At 35.5% G+C, this 20,945-nt stretch overlaps 1 non-coding gene across 1 annotated transcript; it reads left to right on the plus strand.

Annotated features, from left to right (window-relative positions):
* The first annotated feature begins 18,604 nt into the window (after positions 1-18,604).
* On the plus strand, positions 18,605-18,710 carry LOC122903845. The gene has a single exon (XR_006384057.1). It is a non-coding gene; the product is annotated as a U6 spliceosomal RNA (small nuclear RNA).
* The last annotated feature ends 2,235 nt before the right edge of the window (positions 18,711-20,945 follow it).

Consider the following 20,945-nt stretch of genomic DNA (forward strand, 5'->3'; position numbering starts at 1 on the left):
CCCTTGAGAAGGAGTTTTAATGAGTGGCACCAGTTGCCCCAACAAAACCCAGGGCACTGGCAATCTCTTATTTTGTTGTTTGATTCGATTTCAGCTTTAACATATTGTGTAAGTTAAAATTTGATTTGATTCATTTATATAATGCAAAATGATTACCACCATAATGTTAGCTAACACCTTCATCATATAACATAATTACCATTTCTTTTTTTGTGGTGAGAATATTTAAGACCTACTCTCATCAACTTTAAAGTATATAATACAGTACTGTTAACTATGAGCACTATGTTAAACATTAGATCCTCAGAACTTATAGCTCTAAGTTCATACTCTTTCACAATTATTTCCCTTTTACCCCAATCACCCAACCCCTTGTAACCACCATTCTATTGTTTTTAGCATTTTTAGATCCCATATATAAGTGATATCATACACTATTTATCCTTCTCTTTCTGACATACTTCAATTGGCATAATGTTTCCAGACCCAACCATGCTGTTGCAAACAGTAGGATGTCCTTTCTCATGGCTGAAAAATATTATAATACACACACACTATATATATAGGCAGATATATACAGGTATGTACAGATATATTATCTATATACATATATATGATTTCTCTCCTCTCTCTCTTTCTCTATATGTATACATAAAAATCTTTCTAATCCACTTCTCAATTGACACTTAGATTATTTTTGTATCTTAGCTATTGTGAATAATGGTGCAATGAACATGGGAATGCAAGGTGCAGATATCAGTTCAAGATTCTATTTTCATTTCCTTTGGACACACCAAAAACAGGATTGCTGGGCCATATGCTAGTTCTATTATTATTATTATTATTATTTTACTATTATTACTGAAGTATAGTTGACATACAATGAATTCTTATTTTCAACTTAAGGAAACTCCTCACTGTTTTCCATAATGGCTGCACCAATTTATATTCCCACAAACAATGGGTTCTCTTTTCTACATACTCTCACCAGCACTTTTTATTTCCTGTCTTTTTGTTAGTAGCCATTCTAACAAGTACGAGATATCTCATTGTGGTTGCAATTTGCATTTCCCTGATCATTACTGATGTTGGCCATCTTTTCATGTATCTGTTGGCTATCTGTATGTCTTCTTTGGAAAAATGTCTATTGAAATTCTCTGCCCCTTTATTAATCAGATTGTTGGGGTTTTTGCTATTGAGTCGTATGACTTCTTTATATATTTTGGATATTAACTACTTATCTGATAACAGGATTTGCAAATATTTCCCACCATTCAACAGGTTATCTTTTCATTTTGTTATTTCCACTACCATGCAAAGCTTCTTGGTAGATATAGTCCCAGCTTTTTTTTTTTCTTTCAGTGTCATATCCAAAAAAAGATTTCCAAGACTGATGTCATGGAGCTTACCCCTTAGGTTTTCTTCTGGAAGTTTTATGATTTTAGGTCTTGTGTTAAAGTCTTTCATCCATACTGAGCTGATTTCTGAGTGTGGTGTAAGGGTATGCACCCTTCATCCTTTTGCAAGTGGCTGTCCAATTTCCCCAACACCCTCTATTGAATGGATTACCTTTTCCTATTGCATATTCTTGACTCCATTTTTGTAAACTGATTAAACATATATGCATGCATGCTTATTTCTAGCTTCTTTATTCAGCTCCACTGGTCTATATTTGTATTAATGCCAATACCAGTTCCTCTAGATTTTTTTTTTTTCTCAAGATTTCTTTGGCTATGTGGATTCTTTTGCGGTACCATAAAAATTTTAGGATTTTTTGTGTAGTGTGTGAAAAATGTCATTGGAACTTTGACAGGGATTGCACTGAATCCATAGACTGCTTATGTAATATGGACATTTTAACAACATTCATTATTGTAATCCATTAGCGTAGGACATCTTTCATGTCTTTGTATCTTCTTTAATTCCTTTGATCAGTATTACAGTTTTTAGAATACAGAACTTTTACCACCTTGGCTAAATTTATTCCTAAGTATATAATTTTCCAAATGCTATTATAAATGGGATTTTCTTAATTTGTCTGATAATACATTGTCACACAGAAATGCAACTTTTTTGTATTTTGATTTCTGCAATCTTACTATATTTCTAAAGTTTTTTGGCACAATCTAGGATTTTTTAAAGATATAACATCATGGCATTAATAAATAAAGATAACTTTACTTCTTTCCTTCTGATTTGGCTATCTTTTGTTTCTTTTTCTTACCTAATTGCTCTGGCTAGGACTTTCAGTACTCTCTCAAAAAAAAAAAAAAAATCAGCAAGAGTGATCAGGAAACAAACTGAGGGTTACTAGAGGGAATAGAGGTGGGAGGGCTGGGGTAGCTGTGTGATGGACATTGGGGAAGGTATGTGCTATGGTGAGTGCTTGGAATTGTGTAAGACTGATGAATCACAGACCTGTACCCCTGAAATAAATAATACATTATATGTTAATTAAAAAAAAAAAAAGGCAGCAAGTCTGAGCATCCTTGTCCTGTTCTTGAGTTTAGAGGGAAAGTTTTCAGCATTTCACTCCTGAGTATATTAGCTGTGGGCTTATCATATATGGCTTTTATTATGGTGGGGTGTTCCCTCTATACCCAGGTTGTTGAGAGTTTTTATCATGAAAGGATGTTGAACCTTGTCAAATGCTTTTTCTGCATCCATTGAGACGATCATGTGATTTTCATCCTTCATTTATTAATGTGGTATATCACACTGACTGATTTGCAGATAATGAATCAATCTTGTATTCCTGGAATAAATCCCATTTGATCATGATATAAGATCTTTTTAATGTATGTCTGAAATTTGCTGATATTTTGCTGATGATTTTAGCATCTACGTTCATTGGGGACATTGGCCTGTAATTTTCTTTTCTTATGATGTCCTTGTCTGCTTTTGGTATTAGGATAATGCTGGCCTTGTAAAATGAATTTGGAAGCATGTCCGCCTCTTCCATTTCATTGGAAGAGTTTCAGAAGCATTGATACTAATTCTTCTTTAAATGTTTGTTAGAATTCAACCCTGAAATCATCTGTCCAGAACTTTTGTTGGGGGGTTTTTAGTTACTGATTTAGTCTCTTTACTAATAACCAGTCTGTTCAGACTTTCTATTTCTTTATGACTCAGTCTTGGTAGGTTGTTTCTAAAAATGTATCCATTTCTTCTAGAATGTCCAATTTGTTGGTACATAAATAACTGTCCATAGCAGTCTCTTAAGATCCTTTGTATTTCTGTAGTATCAGTTGTAACATATCTTTCATTTCTGATTTTGAGTCCTCTAATTTAGACTTGGTGAGTCCAAATTAGTCCAAGTCACCAAGTTTGGTGAGTCAAACTAAAGATCTGTTTCATTTCTTTCAAAAAAACAGCTGTTTCATTGATATTTTCTATGTCTTTTTTTATTTTTTTTTTATTTTTTTTTTTTTTAGATTTTTTATTTTATTTATTTGAGAGAGAGAGACAGTGAGAGAGAATGAGCGAGGAGAAGGTCAGAGAGCGAAGCAGACTCCCCATGGAGCTGGGAGCCTGATGTGGGACTCGATCCCGGGACTCCAGGATCACGCCCTGAGCCGGAGGCAGTCGTTTAACCAACTGCGCCACCCAGGCGTCCCTTCTATGTCTTTTTTTAAATTAATTTATTTATTTTCAGAAAAACAGTATTCATTATTCTTTCACCACACCCAGTGCTCCATGCAATCCATGCCCTCTATAATACCCACCACCTGGTACCCCAACCTCCCACCCCCCCGCCACTTCAAACCCCTCAGATTGTTTTTCAGAGTCCGTAGTCTCTCATGATTCACCTCCCCTTCCAATCTACCCCAACTTCCTTCTCCTCTCTAACACCCCTTGTCCTCAATGATATTTGTTATGCTCCACAAATAAGTGAAACCATATGATAACTGACTCTCTCTGCTTGACTTATTTCACTCAGCATAATCTCTTCCAGTCCCGTCCATGTTGCTACAAAAGTTGGGTATTCATCCTTTCTGATGGAGGCATAATACTTCATAGTGTATATGGACCACATCTTCCTTTTCCATTTTCTATGTCTTTTAAGACCCCTTTTTTATGCCTTAATCTGTTCTATCCTTCCTTCCACTAACTTTAGGCTTAATTTGTTCTTTAGTCTTCCTACTTCCTTGAAATATAAAATAAAGTTATTTGAATTTTTCTTGCTTCTGAAGGTAGGCATTTATCACTACAAACTTCCTCTTAGAATTGTTTTGCTGCATCACAAAAGCTTTGATATGTTGTACTGCCATTTTCATTTGTCTCAAGGTATTTAATTTTTCTTTTAATTTCTGCTTTGACCCAGTGGCTATTCACTAAAATGACTTTTAATCTCCACATATTTATTAATTTTCCAGGTTTTTTTTTCTTGTAATAGATTTTTAGTTTCATACCATTGTGTTTGGAAAAGATGCTTGGTATTATTTCCATTTTCTTAAATTTATTAAGATTGTTTTGCGTTCCAAAATATGATCTACCATGGAGAATATTCCATGTGTGCTTGAGAATACTGTGTTCTGCTGTTGTGGGATAAAAAGCTCTATAAATATCTGTTAAGTCAATCTGGTCTAATGTGTAATTTACGTCCAATGGTTTCTTATTAATATTCTGTCTGGATGATATACCCATTGTTGAAAGTAGGGTACTGAATTCCCCTAATATTGTACTACTGTCTATTTCTCCCTTGAGTTCTATTAATTTTGCTTTATAGATTTAGATGCCCCTATGTTGAATGCCTTAATATTTACAAATGTTATATGCCTTTGACCCTTTGATTACTGCATACTTATCTTCATTGTCTCTTGTTCAGTCTTTGTCATAAAGTCTATTTTGTCTAATCTAAGTATAACTTAATTTTGGCTTTCTTTGGGTTTCTATTTGCATAGAAACTCCTTTTCCATTCCTTCATTTTGAGTCCTCCTGTGTCCTTATTCCTGAAATGAACCTCTCATAGGCAGCATATATTTGGGGCTTGATTATTTTTTTTAATCTACTTGGCCATTCTATGTCTTCTGATTAGAGAACAGTCCATTTCTATTTAAAATAATTATCGATAGGTATGGACTTATTGCCATTTTCTTAACTGTTTTCTGGTTGTTTTATAATGTCTTTGTTCCTTTCTTCCTCTCTTGTTCTCTTTGGGATTTCATGATCTTCTGGAGTGGTATGTTTAATTTCTTTATCTTTTGTATATTTACTATAGATTTTTCCTTTGTGGTTATCATGCGTCTTGTCTATTTTAAGCTGATACCAGCTTCCAACAAACACAAAAGCTCTAAATTTATACAGCATCCTCCTCTCCCATTTATGTGTTTGGTGTCACAATTTACTTTTTACACTATGTATACACTAACAAATTACTGTAGTTATTTTTATTAATTTTATCTTTATAAGTAGTATGTATATAAGTTATAGATAAGTAAGTTACTCAACACCATTAAAACACTAGAGTATTCTAACTATATATTTACCTTTATCAGTGAGTTTTATACTTGGATGTTTTCCTGTTATTAATTAGTACCTTATTCTTTTAGCTCAAAGAATTCCATTTAACATTTTCTGTAAAGCTAGGCTAGTGGTCATAACTCCTTAAGATTTTGCTTATCTGGAAAACTATTTCTCTTTCCTTCAATTCTGGAAAAATGACTTTGCCAGGTAAAGTATTGTTGGTTGGCAGGTTTTTCCTTTCAGCATTTGAACATATAATACCACTAACTTATGGCCTGCAAAGTTGCTGGGAAAAAAAAAAAAAAAGCAAAACAAAACAAAACAAACAAACAAAAACCCGCCCACTGTCTTTTCAGGGGTTGCCTTATAAGAAACACTTTTTTTCTCCTGTTTCTTCTAAGACTCTCTTTCTGTCTTTAATGTTTGATACTTTGACTATAATATAACTTATTGTGAATCTCTTTAAATTCCTCTTGTTTGGTGTTCTCTGGGTTTCTTGCATCTGGATATCTATTTCTTTCCTCATATTCAAGAAATTTTCACATACTATTATTTCATATAAGCTTTCTGTTCCTTTATCTTGCTATCTCCTCCTTCTGGGATACCTATAATGTGTATACTAATTGGCTTGCTGGTGTCCCATGAATCACTTAAGCTATCCTGGCTCTTTTTCTTTTTGCTCCTCTGATTGAATTCCACTGCCCTGTCTTAAGTTTCTTGATCCTTTCTTCTACTTCAGTCAGTCTACTGCTGAACCTGTCTATTGAATTTTTCAGTTCAGTTATTGTACTCTTCAGCTCTGTGATTTTTGTTTGGTACTTCATATATTTTCTATTGCTTTGTTGAAATCTTCAAAGTGTTCAAACATTGCCCTCCTGATCTTGGTGAGCACCTTTATGACCATTATTTTCATCTATCAGATAAATCACCTATCTCCATCTCATTAATATGTGAATGTTTTTTATCATGTTCTTTTATTTGGAAAATATTTCTGTTTCTTCATTTTCTGTAACTCTCTGTGTGGTTTTCCATGCACTGGATGAAACAGCCACCTCTCAAGTCTTGAGAGGTCTTGTGTAGAAGACAAAATGTATTAATCAGCCAACACAAGCTCTAGTTGTCTCTCAAACTTCTGTAATTATCTAAGTGCCTTCTTTGGTCTAGTGCCCCCAGTAGTTGAAGGTGTGCAAAGACCCATCAGTGTTCCATAATGGAAGATCACAGTTGGCACATGTATGCAGTTACATGGAAGCTGGACCCTCACATTGCAGCTGGCCTTTTCTAGCAAGAAATTAAGAGATGGGTATTTTTGCCTGTTCCTCTGTACTTGGTCTAGGTGTATAGTTCTTGGAGGGGAGGCGGTTTATACCTGTGACCATTAAGATCTGCTACAGTCTTGTGGAATTCATGAATGCAAGCCCTGTTGGCTATCAGTACCATGCAATCCTGGGACCAGTGCCTTGGTTAGTAGCCACAAAAGCTGGTACACCAGGTATGTATACAAACATCTTCCAGGTGACTTGGACAAGGGTCAAAGAAAGCAGGGAAAAAGTCCACAGGCTTCCCTGGTCTCAGGGGAGAATCTTAGTCAGCCTCTAGATACACGCTAAAGTAGACACCTGACCCTCAGGTAGCAACTTTTAAAGTATGCAAATAGTCAGTGGAAGACTGGTAAATGGGTATTTTTTGGCCAGCTCACTCTGTACTGAGCCCTGGAAGGATGACTGGCTAAGAACTGTTTCATTGTTTGCTATAGTCCTATGGGATGTGCGAATGGAAGCCTCATTGGATATCAGAGCCAGGTGATCTGGGGACCTGTCCCTTAGGCAGCAGCCACTAAAGCTGGGGTACAGACATGTGTGCAAGCTTTCAGCATTGATTTGGGTGGATTAGAGGGAGAAGGCATTCAAGGCATCTTTTGGCTTCCCCAGCCTCCAGGGAGGATAGCAGTCAGCCACTAGATGTGTACTAAATTAGAAGTCTGAGCCCCAGGCAACACCTTCTAATGTAAATATATCCTTTTCAAGGAAAGACTGGAAGATGAGCATGTTTTGCCTGTTTCCTGTGCACTGAGCTCTAGGGAGATAGCCGTTGTGAGCTCTCTAAAGCTCATCAAAAACTATTTCATTATTTTCTATAGTCTTGTGGGTCTTAGGGATATAAACTGTTGGCTTTCAGAGCAAGGTATCTGGAAAGTCCACCCTTTAAGTGGAAGTACTAAAAGTGAGGCAGTAAATGAAGGGTCCAAACCTTTCACTCCTCAAGAAGAAGCTGGAAATTAGGAGTTCCCTCCTGATTGTATGTCACTATGCTTTGGGTAGGGAATAGAAAGAGTGTGTCTAAGACTTTCCAACCCATTTTGATGTGGGAATTTTCTTGTTTGACCAATGTGTAGGAGTTGCTCAGCTGGTTTCTGGATTTCTCTCAGAGAGAATTGCCGTGGCTATTTCTTATATTGGATTTCAGCTAGTGAAAACAGGTCCACACCCTCTGAAAATAATGAAGATTCTTCCATGTATCCCAAACCATTCCCGATTTAAAATTATAATATTATGATACAACACTCTTATTTGGAACTCAAGTGATTCTTCTTTAAACTGTCCTTATGCATATAAAATAAAAGCACAAAAATGTACTTTGGAGAGACTACTTTTAATGCAGTTTTTCCAAGAGAAGCACATTGATTGACTTTAGCTTTCTCTTGCCCTCTCAGGAAAGCCTGCTTTTGGGAAAGTATATCCTCTTTTCTAGGAAAAAATGAATTTAAACAGTGCTTTCAATCTTAATCATTAATATGTCATTCAGTTCAGCTAATTCTGATTCAGAATTAATAATGAGCACTTGGATGGGTTCTAGATTAAAGAACTTGAATAACACCTAGAAAATGGAGCTATGGAGGAAATATCTTGTCTAAATTCTGCTTTAAATCATGCTGTTGATTGTATTAGAGGAAGAGGAAAGGGATGAGCTCTCAAGTGCATAACTGCCCTTTTAGACAATAAAAGGCTTTCCTAATATTAGTTCCATATGTTGAAAATGGCTTCTTTCTTCTTTTTTATAACAAGGAATCAGTAGTTATACAAGCATTGGAATCCACATACATTTCTAGAAACCACATTGTCATGGCTATTTTTTAAAGATAGAAACAAACAAAAGTATGCAGCTTACACAATGTTAACCAGCAGGTACCAACTTCCACTATCCTCATATATTCAGAAGATCATTTTGTCCATTTAGAAAAACAATGCTCACATTTTCTGGTGCAAAGGGCTCATCCTGACAATATTAATGTTCTCATGATTTCTCCAGATTTAAAATAACTCCTTTACCATAGATAAACTTCATTAACTCATATACTGATAATTCAGAATTTTAAGTAACTCAGATATTTAATACACTCCTCTGTTAGATAGTAAGTTACATTCAAATGAATTAAGAGCCAATGAGAATAGGCAAAGAAAAGTATCTAAGCTTTATGTCTTAGAAATTCTTTTACCATTGAGAAAAATCTCATTTCCTAGACTGTAAAGGGAAATACAATGCTTCCATATCAGCAATTAAAATGCTAAATAAAATGTAACTCTTACTCCCTATTAAACACTAGCAGGGAAAGGGACATGGGGAGATGGGGGCACTATGGAGACTCTCATTGAATCAAGGAATATAATTATCTTTCTCTGAGCCTATAAGTGATAAATCTGTAGCCCAGAAGCCCCCAAATTCCTCCTTTTCTTACCTCTATAATTTCAGAGACCTCTATAATTTCAGAGACAGTTAAGATCAGAACCTGGAATGGGATGCAATATCAGAGCATTAAAGTCTTGCTTCTTTCTTGGACCACTACTCAGCCTAAGAATTAAGTACCTAATCTGCCAAAGAGAAATAATAATTGCTTTCCTTTAAGGACTAAAATAGTACATGTAGCCTAAACATAGCACCTGGGATATAAATTCTCTGAGTTTTTCCACTCTTGCTTCCTTCCCTCACTCAAGTTTTCCTCTCCCCATGTTACCATCACTTGTTTCATTGTTATCACTTTTCTTGGTGGCAACTACCATTCAAGAGGCTTCTTTAGAATCCACATAGTAGTAGGGTCTTAGCTGCTGCTACTATTTTGCTACTAAGTGGATAGGGAATGTAAAGCCAATGAAAGAAGATTTAGTAGAAAAGTCCAAATATAGGTTTCCTGGAAGTTACAGAAAACTTGCATCTCATTGGTGCCAGTTTGGGTCAATGCCTATATTTCTAATCAACTGCTGCGGCCAGGGTAAATTATTGATTGGCTCAGGTCCAAATCACACATTCCACTTAAACAAATTGGAGATGCTCTACCAAACCATATGGACAAAGTAAGGGAAGGAGTAGATCCCCAAGTGACGGTTGCCAGAAGTAGGATGAATGGATGCAGATAAAATATATCCTCTTACACATCTCCTTATACTCACTTCTCTTTAATGGCTATAGAATGCTTTTGCCTGAAGTCTTCCCCAAATTCTGTAATGTAAGTATTTACATATATGATTCAAAGTGTCTATTGCCTGGATATTCTGAAGTCTTTTAGTCTTTGGGGAACTCACTGCCTTCATAATTAAATTAAAAGGCTTAGTCCTCATCTTGTGTCCTGGAGGAAGTCCAAAACTCTCCCAGAATATTTCATATATTTTCATGGTTAGATGGAGACTCCTCATCACCTCTCACATTTTCTGCAACTACCTTATCTTCTGTCTCCTCTCTTACTCCTCAAAATAGGATATAAATTAGGATTACAAAATAGGACATGTAAATTTTATTAAAATTTTAGGTAAAAGAGAAAAGGACCCCAGAAAAGGGTGGATCATGAAATAATTTTAAAGTACATTTGAGAATTACTATTAGAATTTGCTTAACCACATGCCGAAGTTTAATTTTAGTGATTACCTTCTCTTAAATCCCAAATCTTACTCTTATGCCAGGCTGCCACCTCTTCTCTCTTTTCCTTCACATTTTAGGACTCACAAAATCCTACCTCCCCAATCCATCAGGGAAAATTTAAGTATTTTCTTCCATTCTACTGAGAACAATTCAGCTCCATATTCTCACTCAATGGAGTGTGTCTTTCATTAATTTGATGCTACAAATCTGTGTAGAGTAACAGCAAAATTTTCAATATTTGATTCCCTTAGGCCAAATTTGATTCCTCAAGTTTAACACTGAAAGAAAAACAAGAAATGAAGATATACTAAAACACATCTGACTTTTTTGCAATTTCAAATTTTAAAATTAAAAGAATGATATAAAATACCTGGTAGGCAGTCCCATAATTCTGCAGCCCCACAAGTTGTTAGTCGCTTCCTTCTATTGTTTCTATGCATTAATTGTGTTCGACAGTAAGGACTAACTCACCATCTCAAAGCTCTCTCACCTGAGGTGTTAGTGTCCATCCTTTAGCAATTCTGTCCTCATTAATCTCATAGCCATTGTCCCATTCCTGCTCTTCTGAGTCACTAAATATTATCATCATGTACATGAAAGTTAACATGTTCTCTGAGAGGACATGTAGTCCAGTGTTCTGCTTCTATACAGGAAAGCTATTAAGTATAACACAGGATCACCCTTTATGTATATAGGAACTAAGATTCAGACACACAGTTGGTTTATAGCAAGTGGCCAGAGAAAGACAAGAACTTTATCTCCTGATTTCTTGGATCATGCTTTGACTTAAACTTAGTAGATCCCAGCAAGGATGCCAACAGATGCAAGCTACATCTTGATGTCACTACCTCCCTCCCAGGTTTCAATAATCCTCCATGTTTTGTGGATGTGTTTCTACTAGTACTTTCTCCTGCATTGTACTTTCTGAAAATCATAGACTCTTTTGTTTCTACACCCTTAGGTTATGCTAAGGCTGGCATCATGAACTCTAAAATAAATGTCAAGCTACTTTCCTGATGTCTTTTTTAAAAGCAAGAAGCCAGTAAGAAAAGCTAGCTGATGCCTGGCCCAGAGTAATCATGAGTGGCAATTTACCAAAAGATCCATATGGTGCTAACCAATATATTGCTTCATATTTAAGTTCTTTCAACAATCCAGCAAATGCATTTTTTTCACTTTGGGTCTTTACAATGATATTGGGTTTGTGGGTCATAGTTCTTGTAGTAAACTAAATTTATCCTTCTTATACATTTTTATTAATATATAATGTATTATTTGTTTCAGGGGTATAGGTCTGTATCCTTCTTATACTTTTAAGTAAAAAAAAAAAAAATTTAAATAAACAAACAACAACAAAAACAGAAACCCCAGAGGTTCCTCAGTGAGTAGTACATCCTGAGTAGGATGTACTCAGTGCTAAGCAATGAAGTACCTAGTAAGGAAGCCAGATGCATAATTAGTGGCCCTTTCTATGAGCAGTACAGAAGCTAAGCCAACTGAAATTCTAATGAAGCTGCCTAAGTTCAAATAGAAGCTATACTACCTACTAACTACACTACCCAGGGAACTCAATTATCTCATCTTTTAAGTTTGGAATACAGGTACTACCTCAAATGAGTGTTAAAAGAATTAAATAAGTTCATATATCAGAAGAATTTAGGAAAGTGCCTTGGATATAATAAGCCACTGCTAAAATAATGCTTGCTTATCACCATTAATTCTTATTAACTGGGTTGAAACAACCACATAGATTCAATACAAGGGAAATTGGAAGAGGAGGTGAACCATGAGAGACTATGGACTCTGAAAAACAATTTGAGGGTTTTGAAGGGGTGGGGGGTGGGAGGTTGGTGGTACCAGGTGGTGGGTAGAGAGGGCATGGATTGCATGGAGCACTGGGTGTGGTGCAAAAACAATGAATACTGTTACGCTGAAAAGAAATTTTAAAAAAAAGTCTGAAAGTATTTACATTATAAAACACAAAATTCTGCCTATTTGCTAGGGGGAAAAAGTATATTCCCCTTCTACTTTTTTTTCAACCTTAATTCATTTCACAAATATAATACTGAGCACCTAATTGCTCATGCACTAGAAGAGGTACCTGGGATACGGCGCTGAACAAGAGAAAAGTTCTTTCTAGAGGAAAAGAGATTATAAACACATTAAAAAAAATAAAATGACAAAAATAATGTCAAAAGGTAATAGAACTATGCAGAATATGAAGTGGGATGGTTTAATAGGTGGGTATAGAGGCTGGGTCATGGTAGGAAAGTGACACTCTAGAAACAAGATGAAAGCTGAGATCTGAGTATGAAGTGTCCTGCAAAGACTGGGTTGCACACATTCCAGGAGCAGAAGGAAGGCCAATGTGGCTGGAGAGGTTCAAATCAAAGAATGGGAGATAATATTAGAGACACGGTCAAGAAGAAGATTATATAGACCCTGGTGGAATTTTAGTCTTCCTCTAACCTAAGTCTTCCTCTAACCTTTGGAAGGTTAGAGGAAGGATGTGATCTGATCTATAATGCTAAACAGTCACCCTGGCAACCAAACCAGACAGAAAATGGACCATCGAGGTGAAAGAGAAGCAGTGGTAAGAGGTGACTGCAGTCGATGAGAGGCAGTGGTGACAGCAGGGATGGGCAGATTCTGCATGTATTTGAGAGGTAAAACTGGCATACTTGGAAGGAACATGAGGGTGGGGAGGAGAGAGAGGGGGCGCCAGAAGGACTCCTGGGTTTCTGGCTTGAGATACCATCTTGCTGCTGATTTACTGAATTCAGAAAACTTGGGAATAAATTTGGAGGAAAAAAAACAAGAGTTATGTTTACAATACTTTTATTTTGACCAAATGCACTCAGTAAGAAATATTTGTATTTTTACAACCTGGAAACACACTTAAAAACTCCTATTTTAGTCTTCTGAAATTGTAGCATTGGTGAAGCTAATCCTAACTGACCAAAGAGACAAATTCATCTTCCCTTTATTATTTGAGTTGTGTGTTCCATTTGCATATACATAACTAAAATTCAAAGAATGTTTGCAATCAGTCTTTCCCTATAACTTTCTGCTGAAAGTTTTAGAAACAGTTACTTAAGAGAAACTAAGAACCATACCTGCTCCACTTACATTATATATATCAAGCCCACAGCACAACTTAAAGCAACATGGAATAAATGAATTTAATTGTGCTGTTGATGGTAGCAGCCAAAACACACACTACAAAGAGAAGCTAACACAGCCTAGGACAGCTTATGTGTGATGTTTTATACCATGCCCTAAACATTAAATAGCTCTCATTCCAAATGAGTCATTTTTCTTCTATTTCAGGTCTTCACAAAGAATATAATCAGATCTGCTATTGTTTGGAAAACAGGAATCTGTTCGGATGCATTTGACATGGTAGGGACAACTGAGGACAATGCATATTTAAGGTTTCCTCATGTACCATTTTATGTGAACAACACTAAGGAAGAAAACTGCATTCAACTGATCCATTTGCACAGGAATACACAAGACACACACCATCCTCAAACACTTGCCAGCTACCTTAGTTCACTGGCACAGATTGTGAGTCATACCCATCCACTTCTGTATTAGAACCTCCCATATAATTTTAGATAATCCTCCTCTCACCATTTCACAATAACTCACAAGCTACAACACTTTTTTTAACATTTTTAATTTAAATTCAATTAAGGAACATATAATATAGTACTGGTTTCAGAGGTACAGACCTGTAATTCATCAGTCGTATATGATATCCCATGCTCATCACATCACATACCTCCTTAATGTCCATCACCCAGTTACCCCATCCCTCTACCCACATCCCCTCCAGCAACCCTCAGTTGGTTTTATATGATTAAGAGTCTCTTATAGTTTGCCTCTCTCTCTCTCTCTCTGGTTTTGTTTTATTTTTTCTTCTTTTCCCCTATAATCCTCTCTTTTCTTCCTTAAATTCCACACATCAGTAAAGCCATATGATAATTGTCTTTCTCTGATTGACTTATTTCATTTAGCATAATACCCTCTAGTCCCATCCACGTCATGGTAAATGGCAAGATTTTGATTTTTGATGGCTGCATAGTATTCCATTGTATATGTATGTAAGTTTGTATATATATGTATACATATATATACACATATACCACATCTTCTTTATAATTCATCTGTTGATGGACATCTGGGCTCTTTCCATAGTTTAGCTATTGTGGACATTGCTGCTATAAGCATTCAGGTGCACATGCCCCTTCAGATCACTACAGTTGTATCTTTGGGGTAAATACACAGTAGTGCGATTGCTGGATCACACTATTTTCAACTTTTTTTTTTTTTTTAAAGATTTTATTTATTTATTTGACAGAAAGAGATCACAAGTAGGCAGAGAGGCAGAGAGAGAGAGAGGAGGAAGCAGGCTCCCTGCTGAGCAGGGAGCCCGATGCGGGACTCGATCCCAGGACCCTGAGATCATGACCTGAGCCGAAGGCAGCGGCTTAACCCACTGAGCCACCCAGGTGCCCCTATTTTCAACTTTTTGAGGAACTCTATACTGTTTTCCAGAATGGCTATACAAGCTTGCATTCACACCAATAGTGTAGGAGGGTTCTCCTTTCTCCGCATCCTTGCCAACGCCTGTCATTTTCTGACTTATTCATTTTAGCCATTCTGACGGGTGTGAGGTGGTATCACATTGTGGTTTTCATTTGTATTTCCCTGATGCTGAGTGATATGGAGCATTTTTTCATGTGTGTTGGCCATTTGACTATCTTCTTTGGGGAAATGTCTATCCATGTCTTCTGCTCATTTCTTGATTATATTTTCTTTGGGTGTTGAGTTCATTAAGTTCTTTATAGATTTTGGATATGAGCCCTTTATCTCATATGTCATTTGCAAATCTTTTCTCATTTTGTCAGTTGTGTTCTGATTTTGTCAACTGTTTCCTTTGCTGTGCAAAAGCTTTTTATCTGTAACCCTTCTAACACCCACATGAAAACTTAAGTTTGTTTCAAGGTAAAGTACCATATTTATTGTAGTATTTACATATTTTCTAACCATTTAATATATGTAAAAAAGTGCTACCATTTTTTAAACTAGGTTTTCATCTCTTTTTTTTAATGTGTCACTTACGAAGTTTGAGTATTGTGCACGTAACTGCTTTATTCCATAAACCCTGGATTACAAATAGTAGAACCGATATCTAAAATGTAAATTCAGTCTTTTGGGGTTAAGTTTCGAAAACTAAACAAACATCATCAAAGTGATTAGGTAAGTTTAATTATTGTTTCTCTGAATCATGAAATGTGATTTAACACAATGCTTAGAATGAGAAGGATATTGCAAGCTTAAGAAAAATCATATTCTGATTGGATATTATGTATCAGATACTATTTCATTCACAAGTATGGTCCTATCTTATTTGAGAGCTTAATTTTTGCACTTATCATTTTGTAACGTCTCATAAAAGAGAAAAGGAGTTGGCGCACCTGGGTGGCTCAGTTGGTTAGATGTCTGCCTTTGGTTCAGGTCATGATCCCAGGGTCCTGAGATTGAGCCCCGCATCAGGCTCCCTGCTTGGTGGGAAGCTTGTTTCTCCCTCTCCCATTCCCCCTGCTTGTGTCCCCTCTCTTTCTGTATCTCTCTCTGTCAAATAAATAATAAAATCTTTAAAAAAGAGAGAGAGAGAGAGTGAGAAAGGGACAAGGAGTAAAGAAAAGTTATTTTCAGTTTTAAAAGAAACAGTCAATTTTGTGAAATGCCTATGGGGGAGGGGGTGTATGTACTACAGATTAAGTTTTAAGTGTAACCTAAATCTATCCTGAAAGAAAAGTTTTAATTTAAATGTTGAATACTTATAGTAAAAGGAAAAGAGAAAGGGAGGGAAGTGGGCGGTTGATGAGAAATTTTACTCTTTTGTCTCTTGAAGAAGCTAGAAAAAAATCACTGCCTGGGAAAAATGCTTAAAAGTGGAGTAGAAAAGTCTTAATATTCACTCAAATACTATAAAGTTCTTATAAGCCAGGCATACAATGATGACATATTTTGTGAAAATGAAAGAAGAGAAAATATTAATATCTAGAGTCTTGCACGCTATTTCATTCTGAAGTCCTTGAGATTTAGCAGGTATCCCTTTAAGCTATACTAACTAGCTGAGTGTGTGGGTGTGTACCAGAGACTCCTGTCCACTAGGGGCTAGACTTTCACCAATAAACTGTTTTTAACTATAGCACTTTTAATATTTAGCAAGCATACAGATAAAGAGATTTTTTTTTGTTAATCCTGAAATGTATTTCTGATCATAAGAGATTATTTTTTAAATAAGTATCTTAGAATCAGTTTAATAGTTCCAAACAAACTGACTCAAAAATGCATATTCTCAAATAAAATGCTACTTCAGGAAGTTTACAGTGATAGTAAGTTTCATCACTGAAACTTTTGCGGTTTTCCCTCTTTTTCACCTCCCAGCTTTATGAGAGCTAAAGACTTTATCATGAATCAATCAGGTGTAATTAACATTAAGCAATCAAGTCTTCCTGGTATGTCACTGTTAAATAATAGTATTAGAAGCAAAACAAGATAATAGGGTTTTTAAAAAATGCTTGGAATCCCCCATTTATCAAACATTTGTTTAGTTATTTCTGGATGATGGGTTTTGGAAACAACTTATACTTTGTTTCCTTATTTGTCTACTTATCCAGGCTTCTATAGCAAGAAGTTAAACTTTTATAATCACAAAGAAAGAATAATTTGTAAATTGAAGATTAATTTATTAAACTCCCAAGGGTCCTGTTCTAGCCATACAAAGATGAGGAAAACAAGAATTCTATCTCAAGCTAGTCAGACTCATTAGAGAGATTGGTAAACAAACAAGGCCCTCCCAAACCTTGCCTCTGCTATTAAAAAAAAAAAAAAGTGTATAAAAGTATACAGTACAGTATAATGCAACGTATGTACCAGTTAAGATCCATGGGTTTGGATTGAGAGGGACTATGGTCTAAATATTGTCTCTGTTGTGTGATTCTCATTACATTTTTTAGCTACCCTGTCTTAACCCGTTTCTCTTTACTAGTGCCTGGCACATACTAAGTGTTCAAAAAGCACTGTTTTTAAAATAGAGCACTAAGAAAGGATAGAGTAGGGCATTAAGAATGAACACACCTACTGACCAACACGACAGACAAAAGAGGGTATTTCCTCAGTATACCAAGAGTATATCTACTTTGGATGTCTACTGCCCTAGAATTTTAGGGTTGCATGGACATAGATGATTAGATAGATAAATAGATCTGTAAGAAATATTAGTGCTTAATAGCCTAGAGTCTAAAACCAGTAAGGTCACAGAATTCTCTCAGGAGGAATGAGTTGGCCAAGTTATGCCCAAGGAAGTTCTCACAAGAAGGCATTATGAAATGTCCTGCTCCTCAGAACTTAACTGTAAAATGTTCCCACCAGAGTCCAATAGGAGGTTTATGGGAGTAAAGGATAGAATTAGGTCTTGTAATATTTTTAAAGGGTCATTCAAAAAGGCAAAGCCTAAATTTTTTACAGATGGCAGAAGAAGGACTGATGCAGTTGGCCAAAACTGACCTTTTATATTTTCCAAAAGCAAATGTTTACTGAAAGAACACTTTACTATACTACCAATGGGTGGTGGGGTGGGGGGAACATCCTGGATGCTTACATTGGAAAACTCAGTACACATTCACTGCCAAACATTTATAAAAATCAATAATAATATTTTCCATGGTACCTGTTTTCAATCTTCCCACAAAATTTTGCCCTGTATTTGCTTTTTCTCAAATACAAACATGTTTCTGAGGAAAAACAACATTTCACATGAGAATAGGCTTGTGAAAGCACATGGATTTTAGGAACCTTACTTGCTAGCTCCACAGTCTCTACTTAAAGAATGACACCCAGGCCAAGGTCAAGATAGTTGATTTTGCCGGGTCTTCTAGATAATGAATATAGAACTGATTTTAAGTTCTTTCAGAATGAAACTTCTTTTAAACTTCATTTAAAGCACACTTCCTCTCTCAAAGAGGGAAAGAGACTTCAGAAATGTCTATGCTCTTTTGGATGTTAACTCCTAAAAAAAACAAAATTTTTATGAATTCAGTAGAAAAAGTTAGAAATATTTAAATTCATGAAACGTGATGAAAAAAATTAAATGTGGTTTGTCAAATATATATTGGCTTTCATGAGTTCAGAAAGTTTGGGGGGCAGGGTGCTCCCATCAGCAGCACATATACTAAAACTGGGACGAATAAAGGAGATTATCCTGGTCCCTGAACAAGGATGACATGCAAACTGGAGCAGCATTCCAGATTTTAAGAATTTTTAAAAACACATGTAATAAAAACGGATTTAAGAATGTCACAGACACCCTACTTGAGAAGATTCTTGTTGGTTTTGTTTTGTTTTCTTTTTCCTGGAAATGAATGGAATAGCCATTCTGTAATGCAATTATGGAAGTGTCTAGAAACACATGTAATAAAAATGGTTATGCAATGCTATATGGGAAAAAAAAAAGAGTTTAGAGGGATAGTGTGAACTGTGAACTCAAATTATGCGTAGGCTTAATCATCCCCACATTAGCCATAGTTCGGAACTTTCTTCTTACTTATTAAGTGGGTTTTAAGTACTTTTTAATATGTAGATTTTTAAGAATATTTTGTTCCATATCTGGTCCCCAGAAAAATCAGAAACACTCCATTTTTCTTTTTCAGAATAAAATAAACTCAGTTGATAGTCAGACAATACTTAAAAAATACCTTGTATATATAGAATGATTTTGATACCTAATCTAAATTCCCCAAATGGCCACTTTCTGTTAGGAAATACAGAAGTCTATACCATTCTTTAATTATTTTTATTAACATACAATGTATTTTTTGCTCCAGGGGAAGTCGATACCATTTTAAAACAATAAAAATAAATGGGTAGCTTGCAGTGTAAAAGAGACCCCCACTTTTGAGAAACGTTTGGCAGATTCTTATAAAGTTAAATACACCTCTGTCCTTCGACTTAGCAATTCCATCCCTCAATATTCACCAAAAAATTAAAAAGAACATATATCCACAAAAATATTTGCACAAGAATGTTTATAGAAGCTTTATTCCTTAGTGGAAAAAAACTGGAAATTCAAATTCTATCAGGAGGGAAACGGACAAATTTTAGCATATTCATACAGCAGAACACTATGCACCAATAAAAAAATATTGGTAGGCACAACAACATGAATAAGTCTAACAGACAATATGCGAGCAAAAGAAACTGAATACAAGAGTAAACAATTCATTTATATGAAAGTTAATATTAGGCAAAACAAAATCAACAGTTTAAAAATCAAAAAAGTGGTTGCCTCTGAATGAGGGAGAGGAATAACCAGGAAAAAGACATGAAGGCACTTGCTGGTATAGTGGCAACGTAGGTTCCATGGCTGGCTATATGCATTTGTCAAAGGTCACCAGATTGTACATGTAAAAATGTATACATGTCACTCTACACTAATTCTATCTCCAAAATAATATATATATACTTTTGAAGATTGCTAATGTATTTGGTGTAAATAAAAGGTGGGGCCTCATTTATGTGTCTTCCTGTATCGTGGTTTATGAACTTAAGTGGTTCTAACAACTCAATGAACATATTTAATTCTCCAACTGTGCATCATTTTTCTAACTGGTCTATTTTCCAGAAGGCAAGAGCTTGTCTTTTTTTTTTTATTTAAATTGTTTGTAATACAGCACATAAATTGCCATTAAACATGGCAATGCAATGAGAACCTCTAGAAGGAACAGGTGGGATAACTTCCCTTTTTTTTCTTATGACTTTGAGAATAAATCTCCCCCAAATGACACCTTTCTCCTTCAAACACTTCAGTTGTATATTTTATAACTTTTACATATGTCATTTTTACATGACAGTCACAGCTCCCACCTGGAGTTTTGCAACACTGTCCGCATGTTACCTTTTTTTTTTTTTAGACTATGCATGTTTTATTCTGAATAATTTTGCATAATAAAAATGAAAGTACAAAATAATTAACACAAAATATTTTAACAAGCTGAAATAAATCATGAAAGAAAAAAAGCAAAAATGTAATCTTTGCAGAGTCTCCAAAAGTCTCAACAGCCTTCCAGTTTCACTAATGGGAAAGACTTAAAGGTCAAACTCTTAGAGTCCAAACCAATAGTCTAAAATTATCTAGTATACACTACCTGGGAAATTAATATTGATGTTGAGTAGCCAGATTCAACAAGTAAAAAAAAAAAAAAAAAAAAAGGCTTAATAGTTACAGGGATTACAACAAGCTAAGAAAAACTTCAAGAATCCTGAGATCTCTGTTAGACATTTCAAAAAAGACTAAACTCTTCATTGCCTTGTATATTCATTCATTCATTCATTCATTCACCCACTTATTTGTTCATTCTATCAATAAATATTTATTGGGCATCCATTATGTACTAGAATGTTTAAGAACCTGGAACATGTAAAAACAAAAAGCTAAAAAATACTCAACTTTTCAATGAGGTGGAATGTTTGATAGTGTCAGAGGGGGGAAA

The sequence above is a fragment of the Neovison vison genome, chromosome 3, assembly GCF_020171115.1.
Source record: "Neovison vison isolate M4711 chromosome 3, ASM_NN_V1, whole genome shotgun sequence".
NCBI classification, from domain to species: Eukaryota; Metazoa; Chordata; class Mammalia; order Carnivora; family Mustelidae; genus Neogale; species Neogale vison.